Genomic DNA, 16832 nt, shown 5'->3' with positions numbered 1-16832 from the left:
CACTATTTTGTACTGGACCTGCCAGTTCATAGACAGATGCACCCACAAACTGCCTTCTAACATCAAAAGAGGCCAGGATCCAGAGATTTTCACACTCAGCTCCCGGGAGAGAAAAATGCAGAGTCTTCTATCCTGACCCTCACTGTGTCCACCAGTGCCCAATAGCTGAAGATCTGCGGGCCCCAGCCAAGGCCATGCTGGGTCCACTCTCCACACACTTGGATGAGCCTCAGGCATAAAAGAACTGGCAGAGGAACCCAGGTGTGTGGGACAAGCTGCTGAGGTCTCCAAGCCTGCAAGGTTTGGGACTGGACCTGCCAGTAGCTAGACAGTTGCAACCAACTGCCGTGTAGCCCCAACAACGGCCAGGATCCAGAGATTATTTCACTCAGCTACCGGAAGAGAAAAAGGCAGAGTCTTCTACCCTGTGCCTGACTGTCTCCACCACTGCCTAAGAGCTGAAGACCTGCGGGCCCCAACCAAGGCCATGCTGGGACCACTCTCCACACAGTTGGATGAGCCTCAGGCAAAAAGGAACTGGCAGAAGAACCCAGCTGTGTAGGACCCGGGGCTAAGATCTTCAAGCCTGAACGGCTTGGAACTGGACCTACCAGGAACTAGAAAGTTGCACCCAGCAACTGCCGTGTAACTCAAACAAAGGCCCGGATCCATAGATTATCACACTCAACTCCCGGGAGAGAACAAGGCAGAGTCTTGTACCCTGTGCCTGACTGTCTCCACCATAGCCTATAGCTGAAGACCTCCGGGCCACAGCCAAGGCCATGCAGGGACCACTCTCCACACACTTGGATAAACCTCAGGCATAAAAGGACTGACAGAGGAACCCAGCTGTGTGGGACCGGGGGCTGCGATCTCCAAGCCTGCAAGGTTTAGAACTGGACCTCCCAGTAGCTAGACATTTGCACCCACCAACTGCCGTGTAAGCCCAACAACGGCCAGGATCCAGAGATTATCACACTCGGCTCCCGGGAGAAAACAAGGCAGAGTCTTGTACTCTGTGCCTGACTGTCTCCACCATTGCCCAATAGTTGATGATCTCCCGGCCCCAGCCAAGGCCATGCTGGGACCACGGTCCACACACTTGGATGAGCCTCACGCATAATAGAACTGGCAGAGTAACCCAGCTGTGTGGGACCCGGGGCTGAGATCTCCAAGCCTGCACGGTTTGGGAAGGGACCTCCCAGTAGGTAGACATTTGCACACTCCAACTGCGGTTTGACCCCAACAACGGCTAGGATCCAGAGATTATCACACTCAGCTCCCAGGAGAAAAAAGACAGTCTCTTCTACCGTGACCCTGACTGTGTCCACCAGGGTCCAACAGCTGAAAACCTGCGGGCCCCAGCCAAGGCTATGCTTGGACCACTCTCCACACACTTGGATGACCCTCAGGCATAAATGAACTGGCAGAGGAAACCAGGAGTGTGGGACCGGGGACTGAGATCTCCAAGCCTGCACGGTTGGGGACTGGACCTGCCAGTAGCTAGACAGTTTCACCCACCAACTGCCGTGTAGCCACAACAACGGACAGGATCCAGAGATTATCACACTCAGCTCCCGGTAGAGAACAAGGCAGAGTCTTCTATCATGTGCCTGACTGCCTCCTCCAGGGCCCAACAGCTGAAGACCTCCTGGCCCCAGCCAAGGCCATGCTGGGACCACTCTCCACACACTTGAATGAGCCTTACAAATAAAAGAACTGGCAGAGGAACCCAGCTGTGTGGGAACCGGAGCTGAGATCTCCAAGCCTTCATGGCTTTGAACTGGACCTGCCAGGAGCTAGATATTTGCACCCACCAACTGCCGTGTAACTCCAACAATGGCCGAGATCCATATATTATCACACTCAGCTCCCGGGAGGGAACAAGGCACAGTCTTGTACCATGTGCCTGACTGTGTCCATCATTGCCCAACAGCTGAAGACCTCCTGGCCACAGCCAAGGCCATGCTGGGACCACTCTCCACACACTTGGATGAGCATCAGGCATAATAGAACTTGCAGAGTAACCCAGGTGTGTGGGACCTGGAGCTGAGATCTCCAAGCCTGAAAGGTTTGGGACTGGACCTGCCAGTAGCTTCACAGTTGCACACACCAACTACCGTGTTACCCCAACAACGGCCAGGATCCAGAGATTATCACACTCAGCTCCTGGGAGAAAAAAGGCAGAGTCTTCTACCGTGACCCTGACTGTGTCCACCAGGGCCCAAGAGCTGAAAACCTGCGGTCGCCAGCCAAGGCCATGCTTGGACCCCTCTCAACACAATTGGATGAGCCTCAGGCATAAAAGAACTGGCAGAGGAACCCAGGTGTGTGGGACCGGGGGCTGAAAACTCCAAGCCTGCACGGTTGGGGACTTGACATGCCATTAGCTAGACAATTGCACCCACCAACTGCCGTGTAGCCCCAACAACGGCCAGGATCCAGAGATTATCACACTCAGCTCCCGGGAGAGAACAAGGCAGAGTATTTTGCACAGTGCCTGACTGTCTCCAACATTGTCCAACAGCTGAAGACCTCCGGGCCCCAGCCAAGGCCATGGTGGGACTGCTCTCCACACACTTGGATGAGCCTCATGCATTAAAGAACTGGCAGAGGAACCCAGCTGTGTGGGACCCGAGGCTGAGAACTCCAAGGCTGCACCGTTTGGGACTGGACCTGCCCGTAGCTAGAGAGTTGCACCCACCAACTGCCGTGTAACCCCAACAACGGCCAGGATCCAGAGATTATCACACTCAGCTCCCGGGAGAGAACAAGGCAGAGTCTTGTACCCTGTGCCTTACAGTCTCCACCATTGCCCAAGAGCTGAAGACCTGCGGGCCCCAGCCAAGGCCATGCTGGGTCCACTCTCCACACACTTGGATGAGCCTCACGCATAAAAGAGCAGGCAGAGGAACGCAGGTGAGTGTGACCTGGGGCGGAGATCTCCAAGACTGCAAGGTTTGGGACTGGACATGCCAGTCGTTAGCCAGTTGCACTCACCAAATGCTGTGTAACCCCAACAACGGCCAGGATCCAGAGATTATCACACTCAGCTCCCGGGAGAGAACAAGGCAGAGTCTTGTACCCTGTGCCTTACAGTCTACACCATTGCCCAAGAGCTGAAGAGCTGCGGACCCCAGACAAGGCAAAGCTGGGTCCACAATCCACACACTTGGATGAGCCTCACGCATAAATGAACTGTCAGAGGAACCCAGGTGTGTGGGATCTGGGACTGAAATCTCCAGTCCTGCAATGTTTGTTAGTGGAATTGCCGGTAGCTAGACAGTTGCACCTACCAACTTCCGTGTAACCCCAACAACGGCCAGGATACAGAGATTATCAATCTCAGCTTCGAGAGAGAACATAGCAGAGTCTTGTCCCCTGTGCCTGACTGTCTGCACCAAGGCCCAACAGCTGAAGACCTCCGGGCCCCAGCGAACTGCATGCTGGGACCACTCTCCACAAACTTGATGAGCCTCTCCCATAAAAGTACTGGCAGAGGAACCCAGGTGTGTGGGAACCCGGACTGAGACCTCGAATCCTGCAAGGTTTTGAAAAGGACGTGTCAGTAGCTAGACAGGTGCACCCACCAACTGCCGTGTAACTACAACAAAGGCCAGGATCCATAGATTATCAGACTCAGCTCCCGGGAGAGAACAAGGCAGAGTCTTGTACACTGTGCCTGACTGTCTCCACCATTGCCCAACAGCTGAAAACCTCCGGGCCCCAGCCAAGGCCATGCTGGGACCACTCGCCACACACTTGTATGAGCCTCAGGCATAAAGAACTGGTAGAGGAACCCAGGTGTGTGGGACCCGGGGCTGAGATCTCCAAACCTGCACGGTTTGGGACTGGACCTGCCAGTAGCTAGGCAGTTTTACCCACCAACTTCCGTGTAAGCACAACAACGGCCAGGATCCAGAGATTATCACACTCAGCTCCCGAGAGAGAACAAGGCAGAGTCTTGTACCCTGTGCCATAGAGTCTCCACCATTGCCCAAGAGCTGAAGAGCTACGGGCCCCAGCCAAGGCCATGCTGGGTCCAAAATCCACACACTTGGATGAGCCACACGCAAAAATGAACTGGCAGAGGAACCCAGGTGTGTGGGACCTGGGACTGAAATCTCCAATCCTGCAAGGTTTGTAAGTGGTCTTGCCAGTAGCTAGACAGTTGCACCCACCAACTTCCGTGTAACCCCCAAAACGGCCAGGATACAGAGATTATCAATCTCAGCTCCGGGAGAGAACATAGCAGAGTCTTGTCCCCTGTGCCTGACTCTCTGCAATAGGGACCAACAGCTGAAGACCTCCGGGCCAAAGCCAACGGCATGCTGGGACCACTCTCCACACACTTGGATGAGCCTCAGGCATAAAAGTACTGGCAGAGGATCCCAGGTGTGTGGGAACAGGGACTGAGACCTCGAATCCTGCAAGGATTGTAACTGCACCTGCCTGTAGCTAGACAGGTGCACCAACAAACTGCCGTGTAACCCCAACAACGGCCAGGATACAGAGATGACCACAATCAGCTCCCGGTAGAGAACAAGGCAGAGTCTTGTACCCTGTGCCTAAGAGTCTCCACCATTTCCAAACAGCTGAAGACCCGCGGGCCACAACCAAGGCCTTGCTGGGACCACTCTCCACACACTTGGATAAGCCTCACGCATAAAAGTACTGGCAGAGGAACCCAGGTGTGTGGGACCCAGGACTGAGACCTCCAATGCTGCAAGATTTGGAACTGGACCTGACAGTAGCTAGACAGTTGCACCCACTAAATGCCTTGTAACCCCAACAATGGCCAGGATACAGAGATTATCACATTCAGCTCCCGGGAGAGAACAAGGCAGAGTCTTCTACCCTGTGCCAGACTGTGTCCACCAGGGAGCAACAGCTGAAGACCTTCAGGTCGGAGACAAGGCCATGCTGGAAGCACTCTCCACAAACTTGGATGAGCCTCACGCATAAAAGAACTGGCAGAGGATCCCAGGTGTGTGGGACCCGGGTCTGACATCTCCAAGCCTGCAAGGTTTGGAACTTGACCTGCCAGTTGCTAGACAGTTGCACACACCAACTGCCGTGTAACCTCACGAACGGCCATAATCCAGATATTATCACACTAAGCTCCCGAGAGAGAACAATGCAGAATCTTGTACTCTGTGCCTGACTGTCTCCACCATTGCCCAACAGCTGAAGGCCTCCGGGCCCCAGCCAAGGCCATGCTGGGACCACACTCCACACACTTGGATGAGCCTCACGCATAATAGAACTGGCAGTGTAACCCAGCTGTGTGGGACCCGGGGCTGAGATCTCCAAACCTGCACGGTTTGGGACTGGACCTGCCAGTAGCTAGACAGTTGCACACTCCAACTGCCGTGTAACCCCAACAACGGCCACGATCCAGAGATTATCACACTCAGCTCCTGGGAGAAAAAAGGCAGTGTCTTCTACCGTGACGCTGACTGTGTCCACCAGGGCCCAACAGCTGAAGACCTGCAGGCCCCAGCCAAGGCCATGCTTGGACCACTCTCCACACACTTGGATGAGCCTTAGGCATAAAAGAAATGGCAGAGGAACTCAGGTGTGTGAGACCGGGGGCTGAGAACTCCAAGCCTGCACGGTTGGGGACGGGACCTGCCAGTAGCTAGACAGTTGCACCCACCAACTGCCGTGAAGCCACAACAGCGGCCAGGATCCAGAGATTATCACACTCAGCTGCCGGGAGAGAAAAAAATGCAGAGTCTTGTACCCTGTGCCTGACTGTCTCCTCCAGGGCTCAACAGCTGAAGACCTCCTGTCCACTGCCAAGGCTATGCTGGGACCACTCTCCACACACTTGGATGAGCCTCACGCATAAAAGAACTGTCAGAGGAACCCAGGTGTGTGGGAACCGGGACTGAGATCTCCAAGCCTGCACGGCTTGGAACTGGACCTGCCAGTTGCTAGAGAGTTGCACCCACCAACTGCCGCGTAACCCCAACAATGGCCAGGATCCAGAGATTATCACACTCAGCTCCCAGGATAGAACAAGGCAGAGTCTTCTACCCTGTGCCTGACTGTGTCCTCCAGGGCCCAACAGCTGAAGACCTGCGGTTCCCAGCCAAGGCCATGCTGGGACCACTCTCAACACACTTGGATAAGCCTCACGCATAAAAGAACTGGCAGAGGAACCCAAGAGTGTGGGACCAGGGGCTGAGATATCGAAGCCTGCACGTTTTGGGACTGGACCTGCCAGTATCTATACAGTTGCACCCCCCAACTGCCGAGTAGCCACAACAACGGCGAGAATCCAGAGTTTATCACACTCAGCTTCCGGGAGAGATCAAGGCAGAGTCTTCTACCCTGTGCCTGACTGTGTCAACCAGGGACCAACAGCTGAAGACCTGCGGGCCCCAGCCAAGGCCATGCTGGGACCACTCTGCACACAGTTGGAGAGCCTCACGCATAAAAGAACTGGTATAGGAACCCAGATGTGTGGGACTCGGGGCTGAGATCTCCAAGCCTGCACGGTTTGGGACTGGACCTGCCAGTATCTATATAGTTGCAACTACCAAGTGCTGTGTAGCCCCAACAACGGCCAGGATCCAGAGTTTATCGTATTCAGCTCCTGGGAGAGGTCAAGGCAGAGTTTTCTACCCTGTGCCTGACTATCTACACAATTGCCCAACAGCTGAAGACTTGCGGGCCCGAGCCAAGACCATGCTGGGACCACTCTCCGCACACTTGGATGAGGCTTACGCATAAAAGAATTGGCAGAGGAACCCAGGTGTTTGGGACCCGCTGCGATCTCCAAGCCTGCACGGCATGGGACTGGACCTGCCAATAGCTATACAGTTGCGACCACCAACTGCTGTGTAGCCCCAACAACGGCCAGGATCCAGAGATCATCACACTCAGCTCCCGGGAGAGAACAAGGCAATGTCTTCTACCCTGTGCATGACTGTCTCCACCACTGCCCAAGAGCTGAAGACCTGCAGGCCCCAGCCAAGGCCATGCTGGGTCCACTCTCCACACACTTGGATGAGCCTCACGTATAAAAGAACTGGCAGAGTTACCCAGCTGTGTGGGACCCGGGGCTGAGATATCCAAGCCTGCACGGTTTGGGACTGGACCTGCCAGTAGCTAGAGAGTTGCACCCACCAACTGCCGTGTAGCAGCAACAACTGCCAGGATCCAGAGATTATCACACTCAGCTCCCGGGAGAGAACAAGGCAGAGTCTTCTACCCTGTGCCAGACTGTTTCCACCAGGGCCCAACAGCTGAAGACCTCCTGGCCCCAGCCAAGTCCTTGCTGGGACCGCATTCCACACACTTGGATGAGCCTCACGCATAAAAGAACTGGCATAGGAACCCAGCTGTGCGGGACCCGGGGCTGAGATCTCCAAGCCTGCACGGCTTGGAACTGGACCTGCCAGGAGCTAGACATTTGCACCCACCAACTGCCGTGTAACCACAACAACGGCCAGGACCATAGATTAACACACTAAGCTCCCGGGAATGAACAAGGAAGAGTCTTGAACCCTGTGACTGACTGTCTCCACCATTGCCCAACAGCTGAAATCCTCCGGGCCCAGCCAAGGCCATGCTGGGACCACTCTCCACACACTTGGATGAGCCTCAGGCATAAAAGAACTGGCAGAGGAACCCAGCTGTGTGGGACCCGGGGCTGAGATCTTCAAGCCTGAACGGCTTTGAACTGGACCTGCCAGGAGCTAGACAGTTGCATACACCAACTGCCGTGTAACTCAAACAACGGCCCGGATCCATAGATTATCACACTCAGCTCCCGGGAGAGAACAAGGCAGAGTCTTGTACACTGTGCCTGACTGTCTCCACCATAGCCCAAAGCTGAAAACCTCCGGGCCACAGCCAAGGCCATGCTGAGACCACTCTCCACACACTTGGATGAGCCTCAGGCATAAAAGGACTGACAGAGGAACCCAGCTGTGTGGGACCCGGGGCTGCGATCTCCAAGCCTGCAAGGTTTAGAACTGGACCTCCCAGTAGCTAGACAGTTGCACCCACCAACTGCCGTGTAAACCCAACAACTGCCAGGATCCAAAGATTATCACACTCAGCTCCCGGGAGAGAACAAGGCAGAGTCTTGTACCCTGTGCCTTACAGTCTCCATCATTGCCCAAGATCTGAAGAGCTGCGGGCCCCAGACAAGGCCAAGCTGGGTCCACAATCCACACACTTGGATGAGCCTCACGCATAAATGAACTGGCAGAGGAACCCAGGTGTGTGGGACCTGGGACTGAAATCTCCAATCCTGCAAGGTTTGTAAGTGGACTTGCCAGTAGCTAGACAGTTGCACCCACCAACTTCCGTGTAACCCCAACAACGGCCAGGATACAGAGATTATCAATCTCAGCTCCGGGAGAGAACATAGCAGAATCTTGTACCCTGTGCCTGACTTTCTGCACCAGGGACCAACAGCTGAAGACTTCCGGGCCCCAGCCAACGGCATGCTGGGACCACTCTCCACACACTTGGATGAGCCTCACACATAAAAGTACTGGCTGCGGAACCCAGGTGTGTGGGAACAGGGACTGAGACCTCGAATCCTGCAAGGTTTGTAACTGCACCTGCCTGTAGCTAGACAGGTGCACCAACAAACTGCCGTGTTACCCCAACAACGGCCAGGATACAGAGATGACCACAATCAGCTCCCGGTAGAGAACAGGGCAGAGTCTTGTACCCTGTGCCTAACAGTCTCCACCATTTCCCAAAAGCTGAAGACCCGCGGGCCACAGCCAAGGCCTTGCTGGGACCACTCTCCACACACTTGGATAAGCCTCACGCATAAAAGTACTGGCAGAGAAACCCAGGTGTGTGGGACCCAGGACTGAGACCTCCAATGCTGCAAGATTTGGAACTGGACCTGACAGTAGCTAGACAGTTGCACCCACTAAATGCCTTGTCGCCCCAACAATGGCCAGGATACAGAGATTATCACATTCAGCTCCCGGGAGAGAACAAGGCAGAGTCTTGTACCCTGTGCCTAACAGTCTCCACCATTTCCCAACAGCTGAAGACCCGCGGGCCACAGCCAAGACCATGCTGGGACAACTCTCCGCACACTTGGATGAGCCACACGCATAAAAGAACTGGCAGAGGAACCCAGCTGTATGGGACCCGGGGCTGAGATCTCCAAGCCTGCACGGCTTGGAACTGGACCTGCCAGGAGCTAGACATTTGCACCCACCAACTGCCATGTAACCCCAACAACGGCCAGGACCCATAGATTAACACACTCAGCTCCCGGGAGTCAAATGGGAAGAGTCTTGAACCCTGTGACTGAATGTCTCCACCATTGCCCAACAGCTGAAGACCTCCGGGCCCCAGCCAAGGCCATACTGGGACCACTCTCCACACACTTGGATGAGCCTCAGGCATAAAAGAACTGGCAGAGGAACCCAGCTGTGTGGGACCCGGGGCTGAGATCTTCAAGCCTGAACGGCTTGGAACTGGACCTGCCAGGAGCTAGAGAGTTGCGCACACCAACAGCCGTGTAACTCAAACAACGGCCCGGATCGATAGATTATCACACTCAGCTCCCGGGAGAGAAGAGGGCAGAGTCTTCTACCCTGTGCCAGACTGTGTCCACCAGGGCGCAACAGCTGAAGACCTCCGGGCCTGAGACAAGGCCATGCTGGAACCACTCTCCACAAACGTGTATGAGCCTCACGCATAAAAGAACTGGCAGAGGAACCCAGGTTTGTTGGACCCTGGGCTGAGATCTCCAAGCCTGCAAGGTTTGGAACTTGACCTGCCAGTTGCTAGACAGTTGCACACACCAACTGCCGTGTAACCCCACGAACGGCCATAATCCAGATATTATCACACTCAGCTCCCGAGAGAGAATAATACAGAGTCTTGTACTCTGTGCCTGACTGTCTCCACCATTGCCCAACAGCTGAAGACCTCCGGGCCCCAGCCAAGGCCATGCTCGGACCACACTCCACACACTTGGATGAGCCTCACGCATAATAGAACTGGCAGAGTAACCCAGCTGTGTGGGACCCGGGGCTGAGATCTCCAAGCCTGCACGGTTTGGGACTGGACCTGCCAGTAGCTAGACAGTTGCACACTCCAACTGCCGTGAAACCCCAAGAACGGCCAGGATCCAGAGATTATCACACTCAGCTCCCGGGAGAAAAAAGGCAGTTTCTTCTACCGTGACCCTGACTGTGTCCACCAGGGCCCAACAGCTGAAAATCTGCGGGTTCCAGCCAAGGCCATGCTTGGACCACTCTCCACACACTTGGATGAGCCTCAGGCATAAAAGAACTGGCAGAGGAACCCAGGTGTGTGGGACCGGGGGCTGAGATCTCCAAGCCTGCACGGTTGGGGACTGGACCTGCCAGTAGCTAGACAGTTGCACCCACCAACTGCCGTGAACCCACAACAACGGCCAGGATCCAGAGATTATCACACTCAGCTCCCGGGATAGAACAAGGCAGAGTCTTCTACCCTGTGCCTGACTGTGTCCTCCAGGGACCAACAGCTGAAGACCTGCGGGGCCCAGCCAAGGCCATGCTGGGACCACTCTCAACACACTTCGATAAGCCTCACGCATAAAAGAACTGGCAGAGGAACCCAAGAGTGTGGGACCCGGGGCTGAGATCTCCAAGCTTGAACGTTTTGGGACTGGACCTGCCAGAATCTATACAGTTGCACCCCCCAACTGCCGTGTAGCCACAACAACGGCCAGGATCCAAATTTAATCACAGTCAGCTACCCGGAGAGATCAAGGCAGAGTCTTCTACCCTGTGCCTGACTGTGTCAACCAGGGAACAACAGCTGAAGACCTGCGGGCCCCAGCCAAGACCATGCTGGGACCACTCTGCACACACTTGGATGAGCCTCACGCATAAAAGAACTGACATAGGAACCCAGATGTGTAGGACTCGGGGTTGAGAACTCCAAGCCTGCACGGTTTGGGACTGGACCTGCCAGTATCTATATAGCTGCAACCACCAACTCCCGTGTAGCCCCAACAACGGACAGGATACAGAGTTTATCGTACTCAGCTCCTGGGAGAGATCAAGGCAGAGTTTTCTACCCTGTGCCTGATTATCTACACAATTGCCCAACAGCTGAAGACCTGCGGGCCCGAGCCAAGACCATCCTGGGACCACTCTCCACACACTTGGATGAGCCTCAGGCATAAAAGGACCGACAGAGGAACCCAGCTGTGTGGGACCCGGGGCTGTGATCTCCAACCCTGCACGGCTTGGGACTGGACATGCCCGTAGCTTTACAGTTGCAACTACCAACTGCCGTGTAGCCCCAACAATGGCCAGGATCCAGAGATTATCACACTCAGCTCCCGGGAGAGAACAAGGCAGAGTCTTCTACCCCGTGCCAGACTGTTTCAACCAGGGCGCAACAGCTGAAGACCTCCTGGCCCCAGCCAAGTCCATGCTGGGACCGCATTCCACACACTTGGATGAGCATCACGCATAAAAGAACTGAAAGAGGAACCCAGCTGTGTGGGACCCGGGGCTGAGATCTCCAAGCCTGAGCGGCTTGGAACTGGACCTGCCAGTAGCTAGACAGTTGCACCCAACAACTGCCGTGTAACTCAAATAACGGCCCGGATCCATAGATTATCACACTCAGCTCCCGGGAGAGAACAAGGCAGAGTCTTGTACCATGTGCCTGACTGTTTCCACCATAGCTCAAAGCTGAAGACCTCCGGGCCCCAGCCAAGGCCATGCTGGGACCACTCTCCACACACTTGGATGAGCCTCAGGCATAAAAGGACCGACAGAGGAACCCAGCTGTGTGGGACCCGGGGCTGTGATCTCCAAGCCTGCAAGGTTTAGAACTGGACCTCCCAGTACCTAGACAGTTGCACCCACCAACTGCAGTGTAAACCCAACAACGGCCAGGATCCAGACATTATCACACTCAGCTCCCGGGAGAGAACAAGGCAGAGTCTTGCACCCTGTGCCTGAGTGTGTCCACCAGGGCCCAACAGCTGAAGACCTGCGGGCCCCAGCCAAGGACATGCTGGGACCACTTTCCACACACTTGTATCAGCCTCACGCATAATAGAACTGGCAGAGGAACCCAGGTGTGTGGGACTCCGGGCTTAGATCTACAAGCCTGCATGGTTTGGGACTGGACCTGCCAGTAGTTAGACAGTTGCCCACAAACTGCCGTGTAACCCCAACAACGGCCACTTTCCAAAGATTATCACACTCAACTCCTGGGAGAGAACAAGGCAGAGTTTTCTAGCCTGAGCCTGAGTGTTTCCACCAGGGCCCAACCACTGAAGACCTCCGGGCCCGAGACAAGGCCATGCTGGGACCTGTCTCCACACACTTTGATGAGCCTCACGCATAAAAGAACAGGCAGAGGAACCCAGGTTTGTGGGACCCTGGCTGATATCTCCAGGCCTGCAAGGTTTGGAACTTCACCTGCCAGTAGCTAGAGAGTTGCACACACCAACTGCCGTGTAACCCCAAGAACGGCCATAATCCAGAGATTATCAAACTCAGCTCCCAGGAGAGAACAATGCAGAGTCTTGTCCTCTGTGCCTAACTGTCTCCGCCATTGCCCAACAGCTGAAGACCTCCCGGCCCCAGCCAAGGCCATGCTGGGACCACTCTCCACACACTTGGATGTGCCTCACGCATAAGAGAACTGGCAGAGTAACCTAGGTGTGTGGGACACGGGGCTGAGCCTGCACGGTTTGGGACTAGACCTACCAGTTGGTAGACAGTTGCACCCACCAACTGCCGTGTAACCCCGACAACGGCCATAATCCAGAGATTATCACACTCAGCTACCCGGAGAGATCAAGACAGAGTCTTCTTCCCTGTGCCTGACTGTCTCCACCATTGCCCAACAGCTGAAGACAAGCAGGCCCCAGCCAAGGCCATGCTGGGACCACCCTCCACACACTTGGATGAGCCTTACAAATAAAAGAACAGGCAGAGGAACCCAGCTGTGTGGGAACCGGGGCTGAGATCTCCAAGCCTGCATGGCTTTGTGCTGGACCTGCTAGGAGCTAGATATTTGCACCCACCAACTGCCGTGTAACTCCAACAATGGCCGGGATCCATATATTATCACACTCAGCTCCCGGGAGAAAACAAGGCACAGTCTTGTACGCTGTGCCTGACTGTGTCCATCATTGCCCACCAGCTGAAGACCTCCGGGCCCCAGCCAATGCCATGCTGGGACCACACTCCACACACTTGGATGAGACTCACGCATAATAGAACTGGCAGAGTAACCCAGGTGTGTGGGACCTGGAGCTGAGATCTCCAAGCCTGAACGGTTTTGGAATGGACCTGCCAGTAGCTAGACAGTAGCACACACCAACTGCCGTGTTACCCCAACAACGGCCAGGATCCAAAGATTTTCACACTCAGCTCCTGGGAGAAAAAAGGCAGAGTCTTCTACCGTGACCCTGACTGTGTCCACCAGGGCCCAAGAGCTGAAAACCTGCGGTCGCCAGCCAAGGCCATGCTTGGACCACTCTCAACACAATTGGATGAGCCTCAGGCATAAAAGAACTGGCAGAGGAACCCAGGTGTGTAGGACCGGGGGCTGAAATCTCCAAGCCTGCACGGTTGGGGACTGGACCTGCCAGTAGCTAGACAGTTGCACCCACCAACTGCCGTGTAGCCCCAACAACGGACAGGATCCAGAGATTGTCACACTCAGCTCCCGGGAGAGAACAAGGCAGAGTATTTGACACTGTGCCTGACTGTCTCCAACATTGCCCAACAGCTGAAGACCTACGGGCCCCAGCCAAGGCCATGCTGGGACTGCTCTGCACACACTTGGATGAGCCTAACGCATAAAAGAACTGGCAGAGGAACCCAGGTGTGTGGGACCCGGGGCTGAGATCTCCAAGCCTGCACGGCTTGGAACTGGACCTGCCAGGATCTAGACAGTTGCACCCACCAACTGCCGTGTAACTTCAACAATGGCCAGGATCCATAGATTATCACACGCAGCTCCGGAGAGAACAAGGCAGATTCTTCTAACCTGTGCCTGACTGTCTCCTCCAGGGCTCAACAGCTGAAGACCTCCGGGCACAAGCCAAGGCCATGCTGGGACCACTCTCCATACACTTGGATGAGCATCAGGCATAAAAGATCTGGCAGAGGAACCCAGCTGTGTGGGACCCGGGGCTGAGATGTCCAAGCCTACACGGTTTGGGACTGGACCTGCCAGTATCTAGACAGTTGTACACACCACATGCCGTGTAGCACCAAAAAAGGCCAGGATCCAGAGGTTATCACACTCAGCTCCCGGGAGAGAACAAGGAAGAATCTTCTACCCTGTGCCTGACTGTCTCCACCATTCCCCAACAGCTGAAGACCTCCGGGCCCCAGCCAAGGCCATGCTGTGACCACTCTCCACACACTTGGATGAGCCTGAGGCATAAAAGAACTGGCAGAAGAACCCAGCTGTGTGGGACCCGGGGCTGAGATCTCCAAGCCTGCACGGCTTGGAACTGGACCTCCCAAGAGTTAGACAGTTGCACCCACCAACTGCCGTGTAACTCCAACAACGGCCAGGATCCATAGATTATCACACTCAGCTCCCGGGAGAGAACAAGGCTGAGTCTTCTACCCTGTCCCAGACTGTCTCCACCATTGCCCAACAGCTGAAGACCTCCGGGCACAAGCCAAGGCCATGCTGGGACCACTCTCCATACACTTGGATGAGCATCAGGCATAAAAGATCTGGCAGAGGAACCCAGCTGTGTGGGACCCGGGGCTGAGATCTCTATGCCTGCAAGGTGTAGAACTGGACCTGCCAGTATCTCGACAGTTGCACCCACCAACTGCCGTGTATCCCCAACAAAGGCCAGGATCCAGAGATTATCACAATCAGCTCCAGGGAGAGAACAAGGCAGAGCCTTCTACCCTGTGACTTACTGTGTCCACCAGGGCCCATCAGCTGAAGAGCTGCGGGCCAGAGCCAAGGCCATGATCGGACCAAACTCAACACACTTGGATGAGCCTCACGCATAAAAGTACTGGCAGAAGAACCCAGCTTTGTGGAACCCGGTGCTTAGATGTCCAAGCCGGCAAGGTTTAGAACTGGACCTGCCAGTATCTCGACAGTTGCACCCACCAACTGCCGTGTAACTCCAACAACGGCCAGGATCCAGAGATAATCACACTCAGCTCCCGGGAGAGAACAAGGCAGAGTCTTCAACCCTGCGCCTGACTGTTTCCACCAGGGCCCAACAGCTGAAGACCTGCGGGCCCCAGCCAAGGCCATGCTGGGACCAATCTCAACACACTTGGATGAGCCTCACGCATAAAAGAACTGGCAGAGGAACCCAGGTGTGTGGGACCCAGGGCTGAGATCTCCAAGCCTGCACGATTTGGGACTGGACATGCCAGTAGCTAGACAGTTGCACCCACCAACTGCCGTGTAGCCCCAACAACAGCCAGGATCCAGAGATTATCACACTCAGCTCCCGGGAGAGAACAAGGCAGAGTCTTGTACCCTGTGCCTGACTGTCTACACAATTGCCCAACAGCTGAAGACCTGCGGGCCACAGCCAAGGCCATGCTGGGACCACTCTCCACACACTTGTATGAGCCTCAGGCATAAAAGAACTGGCAGAGGAACCCAGGTATGTGGGACGTGGGGCTGAGATCTCCAAGCCTGCCCGGTTTGGGACTGGACCAGCCAGTATCTAAACAGTTGCACCCACCAAGTGCCGAGTAACCACAAAAACGGCCAGGATCCAGAGATTATCAGCTCCTGGGAGAGAACAAGGCAGAGCCTTCTACCCTGACTCTGACTGTGTCCACCATTCCCCACAGCTGAAGACCTGCGGGCCCCAGCCAAGTCCATGCTGGGACCACTCTCCACACACTTGGATGAGCTTCAGGCATAAAAGATCTGGCAGAGGAACCCAGGTGTGTGGGACCTGGGGCTGAGATCTCCAAGCCTACCCGGTTTGGAACTGGACCTGCCAGTAGCTAGACAGTTGCTCCCACCATGTGCCGTGTAACCCCAAAAAAGGCCAGGATCCAGAGATTATCAGCTCCCGGGAGAGAACAAGGCAGAGTCTTCTACTCTATGACTGACTGTCTCCACCATTCCCCAACAGCTGAAGACCTGCGGGCCCCAGCCAAGGCCATGTTGGGACCACTCTATACACACTTGGATGAGCCTCAGGCATAAAAGAACCGGCACAGTAACCCAGCTGTGTGGGACCCGGGGCTGAGATCTCCAAGCCTGCAATGTTTAGAACTGGAGATGCCACTATCTCGACAGTTGCACTCACCAACTGCCGTGTAACTCCATCAACGGCCAGGATCCAGAGATTATTACACTCAGCTCCCGGGAGAGAACAAGGCAGAGTCTTCTACCCTGTGCCTGACTGGGTCCACCAGGGCCCAACAGCTGAAGACCTGCGGGCCCCAGCCAAGGCCATTCTGGGACCACTTTCCACACACTTGGATGAGCCTCACGCATAAAATAACTGGCAAAGCAACCCAGCTGTGTGGGACACGGGGCTGCTATCTCCAGGCCTGCACGGCTTGGAACTGGACCTGCCAGTAGCTAGACAGTTGCACCCACTAACTGCCGTGTAACCGCAACAACGGCCAGGATCCAAAGATTAACACACTCAGCTCCCGGGAGAGAACAAAGCAGAGTCTTCTACCCTGGTTCTGACTGTGAACACCAGGGCCCAACAGCTGAAGACCTGCGGGCCCCAGCCAAGGCCATGCTGGGAACACTCTCCAAACACTTGGATGAGCCTCACGCATAAAAGTACTGGCAGAGGAACCCAGGAGTGTGGGACCCGGGACTGAGACCTCCAATCCAGCAAGGTT

Source organism: Sorex fumeus, unplaced genomic scaffold, assembly GCF_029834395.1.
Source record: "Sorex fumeus unplaced genomic scaffold, SorFum_2.1 ptg000086l, whole genome shotgun sequence".
Taxonomy (NCBI): domain Eukaryota; kingdom Metazoa; phylum Chordata; class Mammalia; order Eulipotyphla; family Soricidae; genus Sorex; species Sorex fumeus.
The sequence above is the reverse complement of the archived record's forward strand: the minus strand, read 5'-3'. Positions refer to the sequence as shown.